The 6,169-nt window shown below is 37.9% G+C and overlaps 1 non-coding gene across 1 annotated transcript; it reads left to right on the top strand.

Annotated features, from left to right (window-relative positions):
• Positions 1-4,179: 4,179 nt before the first annotated feature.
• LOC148576106 (small nucleolar RNA R71) lies at positions 4,180-4,287 on the top strand. The gene has a single exon (XR_015904001.1). It is a non-coding gene; the product is annotated as a small nucleolar RNA R71 (small nucleolar RNA).
• Positions 4,288-6,169: the final 1,882 nt, after the last annotated feature.

Raw genomic sequence — 6,169 nt, 5'->3', positions numbered from 1 at the left:
TAAATTCCAAACTACCAATGAAACATAGCTCCAATCAGATGAGCGGGACTTGTAGCTTTTTGCCTCTTGAATAGTTTTGGCATCTCACTTTATCCATTGAGGTTCAGAATGATTAGCATCTATAGGAACTCAGAGTTCAGATAGTGTTATTGATTCTCCTAGTTCAGTATGATGATTCTTGAACATAGCTATTTTATGAGTCTTGACCGTGGCCCTAAGCACTTTGTTTTCCAGTATTACCACCGGATACATAAATGCCACAGACACATAATTGGGTGAACCTTTTCAGATTGCGACTCAGCTTTGCTAAAGTCCCCAATTAGAGGTGTCCAGGGTTCTTAAGCACACTCTTCTTTTGCTTTGGACCTTGACTTTAACCGCTCAGTCTCAAGTTTTCACTTGACACCTTCACGCCACAAGCACATGGTTAGGGACAGCTTGGTTTAGCCGCTTAGGCCAGGATTTTATTCCTTTAGGCCCTCCTATCCACTGATGCTCAAAGCCTTGGGATCCTTTTTATTGCCCTTGCCTTTTGGTTTTAAGGGTTATTGGCTTTTTGCTCTTGCCTTTTGGTTTTAAGAGCTTTTGGCTTTTTCTGCTTGCTTTTTCTTTTTCTTTCTATTTTTTTTTTCGATATTTTTTCTATTTTTTTTCCTGCAAGCTTTGTTCTTTGCTGCTTTTTCTTGCTTCAAGAATCATTTTTATGATTTTTTAGATTATCAAATAACATGTCTCCTTGTCATCATTCTTTCAAGAGCCAACATATTTAACATTCTTAAACAACAACTTCAAAATATATATGCACTGTTCAAGCATTCATTCAGAAAACAAGAAGCATTGTCACCACATCAATATAATTAAAATAAGTTCAAGGATAAATTCGAAACTCATGTACTTCTTGTTCTTTTGAATTAAAACAGTTTTCATTTAAGAGAGGTGATGGATTCATAGGACATTCATAACTTTAAGACAATGTTACTAAATACTAATGATCATGTAATGAAGACACAAACATAGATAAGCACTTAACATAGAGAAAACGAAAAAACAGAAAGTGAGAACAAGGAATGAGTCCACCTTAGTGATGGTGGCGTTTTCTTCTTGAGGAACCAATGATGTCCTTGAGCTCTTCTATGTCTCTTCCTTGTCTTTGTTGCTCCTCCCTCATTGCTTTTTGATCTTCTCTAATTTCATGAAGGATGATGGAGTGCTCTTGATGTTCCACCCTTAGTTGTTCCATGTTGGAACTTAATTCTCCTAGGGAGGTGTTGATTTGCTCCCAATAGTTTTGTGGAGGAAAATGCATTTGAGGCATCTCTGGGATCTCATGGTGATGAGCTTCCTGTGCCTCTTGAGCTCCATGAATGGGCTCTCTTGCTTGCTCCATCTTTTTCTTAGTGATGGGCTGAAAGGGACCTCGAGGATCACCTTCTTCTTGGCCACAACATCATAGAAGTGGTCTTGATGAGCTTTGGAGATGAATCTTTCCATCTCCCATGACTCGGAGGTGGAAGCTTTTGTCTTCCCTTTCCCTTTTCTAGAGGATTCTCCGGTCTTAGGTGCCATCAATGGTAATGGAAAAACAAAAAAAAGCTATGCTTTTACCACACCAAACTTAGAATGTTGCTCGCCCTCGAGCAAGAAAAGAAAGAATAGATGAAGAAGAAGAAGAAAATATGGAGGAGAGGGGGTGGTGTAATCGGCCAAGAAGAGAAGAGAGGGTTGTGTTGTGTGAAAATGAGGAAGAATGGAGGGCTATATATAGGGAAGGGAGGGGGGGTTAAGTTCGGCCATTTAGGGTGGGTTTGGGTGGGAAATTGATTTTGAATTTTGAAGGTAGGTGGAGTTTATGAGGTAGGTTTATCGGGAAGAGTGGATGGATGTGATTGGTGAAGGGTTTTGGGGAAGAGTGTTTATGGGATTGTGTGAAAGAGGGGTGAGAAGAAGTAAGTGGAGGTAGGTGGGGATCCTGTGGGGTCCACAGATCCTGAGGTGTTCAAGGATTTACAACCTTGCACCCAATTAGGCATGCAAAATGCCCTTGCACACAACTCTGGGCATTCAGCGCCAGATTGGTGCTTGTTATGGGCGTTGAACGCCCATTTGTTGCCCATTTTTGGCGTTGAACGCCAGAACCATGCTTGTTCTGGGCGTTCAGCGCCAACTCTTCTCGAGGGTGCATTTCTGGCGTTCAAACGCCCAGATGCTGCCCATTTCTGGCGTTCAGCGCTAGAACCATGCTCTGTTCTGGCGTTAAACGCCCAAAACATGCTTCTTACTGGCGTTTAAACGCCAGTAAGGTCTTCCTCCAGGGTGTGATTTTTCTTCTGCTGTTTTTGATTCCGTTTTTAATTTTTATATTTATTTTGTGACTCCACATGATCATGAACCTAATAAAACATGAAAATTAGATAAATAAACATTGGGTTGCCTCCCAACAAGCGCTTATTTAATGTCAATAGCTTGACAGTGGGCTCTCATGGAGCCTCACAGATGTGCAGAGCTTTGTTGAGACCTCCCAACACCAAACTTAGAGTTTGGATATGGGGGTTTGACACCAAACTTAGAGTTTGGTTGTGGCCTCCCAACACCAAACTTAGAGTTTGACTGTGGGGGCTTTGTTTGACTCTGCTTTGAGAGAAGCTTTTTATGCTTCCTCTCCATGGATGCAGAGAGAGATCCTTGAGTTGTAAACACAAGGTTGTCCTCATTTATTTGAAGGATCAATTCTCCTCTGTCCACATCAATCACAGCTCTTGCTGTGGATAGGAAGGGTCTTCCAAGGATGATGAATTCATCCTCATCCTTCCCAATATCTAGGACTATGAAATCAGCAGGGATGTAAAGGCCTTCAACCTTTACTAACACGTCCTCTACTTGTCCATAAGCCTGTTTTCTTGAATTGTCTGCCATCTCTAATGAGATTTTAGCAGCTTGTACCCCATAGATTCCCAGTTTTCCTATTACAGAGAGGGGCATAAGGTTTATCCCTGAACCAAGGTCACACAGAGCCTTTTCAAAGATCATGTTGCCTATGGTACAAGGTATTACGAACTTTCCAGGATCCTGTTTCTTCTGAGGCAATGTCAGTTGATCCAGATCACTTAGTTCATTGGTGAACAAGGGAGGTTCATCTTCCCAAGTCTCAATACTAAATAATTTGGCATTCAGCTTCATGATTGCACCAAGAAACTTGGCAGCTTGCTCTTCAGTAACATCCTCATTCTCTTCAAAAGAGGAATACTCATCAGAGCTCATGAAGGGCATAAGGAGGTTCAATGGAATCTCTATGGTCTCTAGATGAGTCTCAGATTCCTTTGGTTCCTCAGAGGGAAGCTCCTTATTGATCACTGGACGTCCCAGGAGGTCTTCCTCACTGGGATTCACGTCCTCTACTTCCTCTCCAGGTTCGGCCATGGTAGTTATGTCAATGGCCTTGCACTCTCCTTTTGGATTTTCTTCTGTATTGCTTGGGAGAGTACTAGGAGGAATTTCAGTGATCCTTTTACTCAGCTAGCCCATTTGTGCTTCCAAATTTCTAATGGAGGATCTTGTTTCATTCATGAAACTCACAGTGGCCTTAGATAGATCAGAGACTAAGTTTGCTAGATTAGAAGTATTTTGTTCAGAGTTCTCTGTCAGTTGCTGAGTGGATGATGGAAAAGGTTTACTATTGTTAAACCTGTATCTTCCACCATTATTAAAGCCTTGTTGAGGCTTTTGTTGATCCTTCCATGAGAGATTTGGATGATTTCTCCATGATGGATTATAGGTGTTTCCATAAGGTTCACCTAAGTAATTCACCTCTGCTATTGCAGGGTTCTTAGGATCATAAGCTTCTTCTTCAGAAGATGCCTCTTGAGTACTGTTGGATGCAGCTTGCATTCCATTCAGACTCTGAGAAATCATATTGACTTGCTGAGTCAATATTTTGTTTTGAGCCAATATGGCATTCAGAGTATCAATTTCAAGAACTCCCTTCTTCATAGGCGTCCCATTATTCACAGGATTCCTCTCAGAAGTGTACATGAACTGGTTATTAGCAACCATGTCAATGAGTTCTTGAGCTTCTGCAGGCGTTTTCTTTAAGTGAATGGATCCACCTGCAGAAGTATCCAATGACATCTTTGATAGCTCAGATAAACCATCATAGAATATATCCAGGATGGTCCATTCTGAAAGCATGTCAGAAGGACACTTTTTGGTCAGCTGCTTGTATCTTTCCCAAGCTTCATAGAGGGATTCACCTTCTTTCTGTCTGAAGGTTTGAACATCCACTCTAAGCTTGCTCAGCTTTTGAGGAGGAAAGAACTTGGCTAAGAAAGCCGTGACCAGCTTCTAAGAGTTCAGGCTGTCTTTGGGTTGAGAGTCCAACCACACTCTAGCTCTGTCTCTTACAGCAAAAGGGAAAAGCATGAGCCTGTAGACTTCAGGATCTACTCCATTAGTCTTAACAGTATCACATATCTGCAAGAATTCAGTTAAGAACTGAAAAGGATCTTCAGATGGAAGTCCATGAAACTTGCAGTTCTGCTGCATCAGAGAAACTAGCTGAGGTTTCAGCTCAAAGTTGTTTGCTCCAATGGCAGGAATGGAGATGCTTCTTCCATGTAAATTGGAATTAGGTGCAGTAAAGTCACCAAGCATTCTCCTTGCATTATTATTATTTTCGGCTGCCATCTCCTCTTCCTGTTCGAAAATTTCTGAAAGATTCTCTCTGGATTGTTGTAATTTAGCTTCTCTTAGTTTCCTCTTCAGAGTCCTTTCAGGTTCTGGATCTGCTTCAACAAGAATATTCTTGTTCTTGCTCCTGCTCATATGACAAAGAAGAGAGCACAGAAAAAATAATAATAATAATAATAATAATAATAGGGATTCTTTATACCACAGTATAGAAGTCCCTGTGTGAGTGGAAGAAAGGAAGGGGACAAAGAATGTAATGTAAAGAAAGAAACACAAGGGTGAGGAGAGTAGAGATGTGAGGTAAGGAGATGTTAGTAGATGAATAAATAAATAGAATAAGATGAGAGAGGGAAAATTTCGAAAATAATTTAAAAAAAAAGAGTTAGTGATTTTCGAAAATAGTTTTTGAAAAAGGTTAGAAATTTTCGAAAATAAAAAAATCAAAATTAAAATAATTAGTTAATTAAAAAGAATTTTTGAAAAAGAGGGAAGATATTTTCGAAAATTAGAGAGAGAGAGAGAGAGTTAGTTAGGTAGTTTTGAAAAAGATAAGAGACAAACAAAAAGTTAGTTGAAACAAATTTGAAAATCAATTTTGAAAAGATAAGAAGATAAGAAGTTAGAAAAGATATTTTAAAATCAAACTTTGAAAAAGATAAGATAAGAAGATATTTTTGAAAAGATATGATTGAAATTAGTTTTGAAAAAGATTTGATTTTAAAAATCACAATTAATGACTTGATTCACAAGAAATCACAAGATATGATCCTAGAACTCAAAGTTTGAATTTTTCTTAACAAGTAACAAACTTGAAATTTTTGAATCAAAACATTAATTGATGATGTTATTTTCGAAAATAACTAAGAAAAATGAAAAAGATTTGATTTTTGAAAAAGATTTTGAAAAAGATAAGATTTTTAAATTGAAAATTTGATTTGACTCATAAAAACAACCAGATTTTAAAATTTTTTTTAAAAAAAAAAGACAAATCTAATTTTCGAAATTTTAAGAGAGAAAAAGGGAAAGATATTTTTTTGATTTTTGAATTTTTAATGATGAGAGAGAAAAAAACATGAAAATGATGCAATGCATGAAAATTTTGGATCAAAGTATGTGATGAATGCAAGAACACTATGAATGTCAAGATGAACACCAAGAACACTTTTGAATGTCAAGATGAACATCAAGAACATGTTTTTGAAAAATTTTTAATGCAAAGAAAACATGCAAGACACCAAACTTAGAAATCTTTCATGTTTAGACTCTATGGATGCAAAAATGCACATGTAAAACAAGAAAAGATGCAAAACAAGAAAACATCAAGATCAAACAAGAAGACTTACCAAGAACAACTTGAAGATCATGAAGAACACCATGAATGCATGAATTTTCGAAAAATGCAAAGAATTTTTAGAAAAAATGCAATTGACACCAAACTTGAAATTTGACTCAAGACTCAAATAAGAAACACAAAATATTTTTGATT

This window comes from Arachis ipaensis, chromosome B1 (genome assembly GCF_059453495.1).
Source record: "Arachis ipaensis isolate K30076 ecotype BB chromosome B1, ASM5945349v1, whole genome shotgun sequence".
Taxonomy (NCBI): Eukaryota; Viridiplantae; Streptophyta; class Magnoliopsida; order Fabales; family Fabaceae; genus Arachis; species Arachis ipaensis.
The sequence above is the reverse complement of the archived record's forward strand: the minus strand, read 5'-3'. Positions and strand labels throughout refer to the sequence as shown.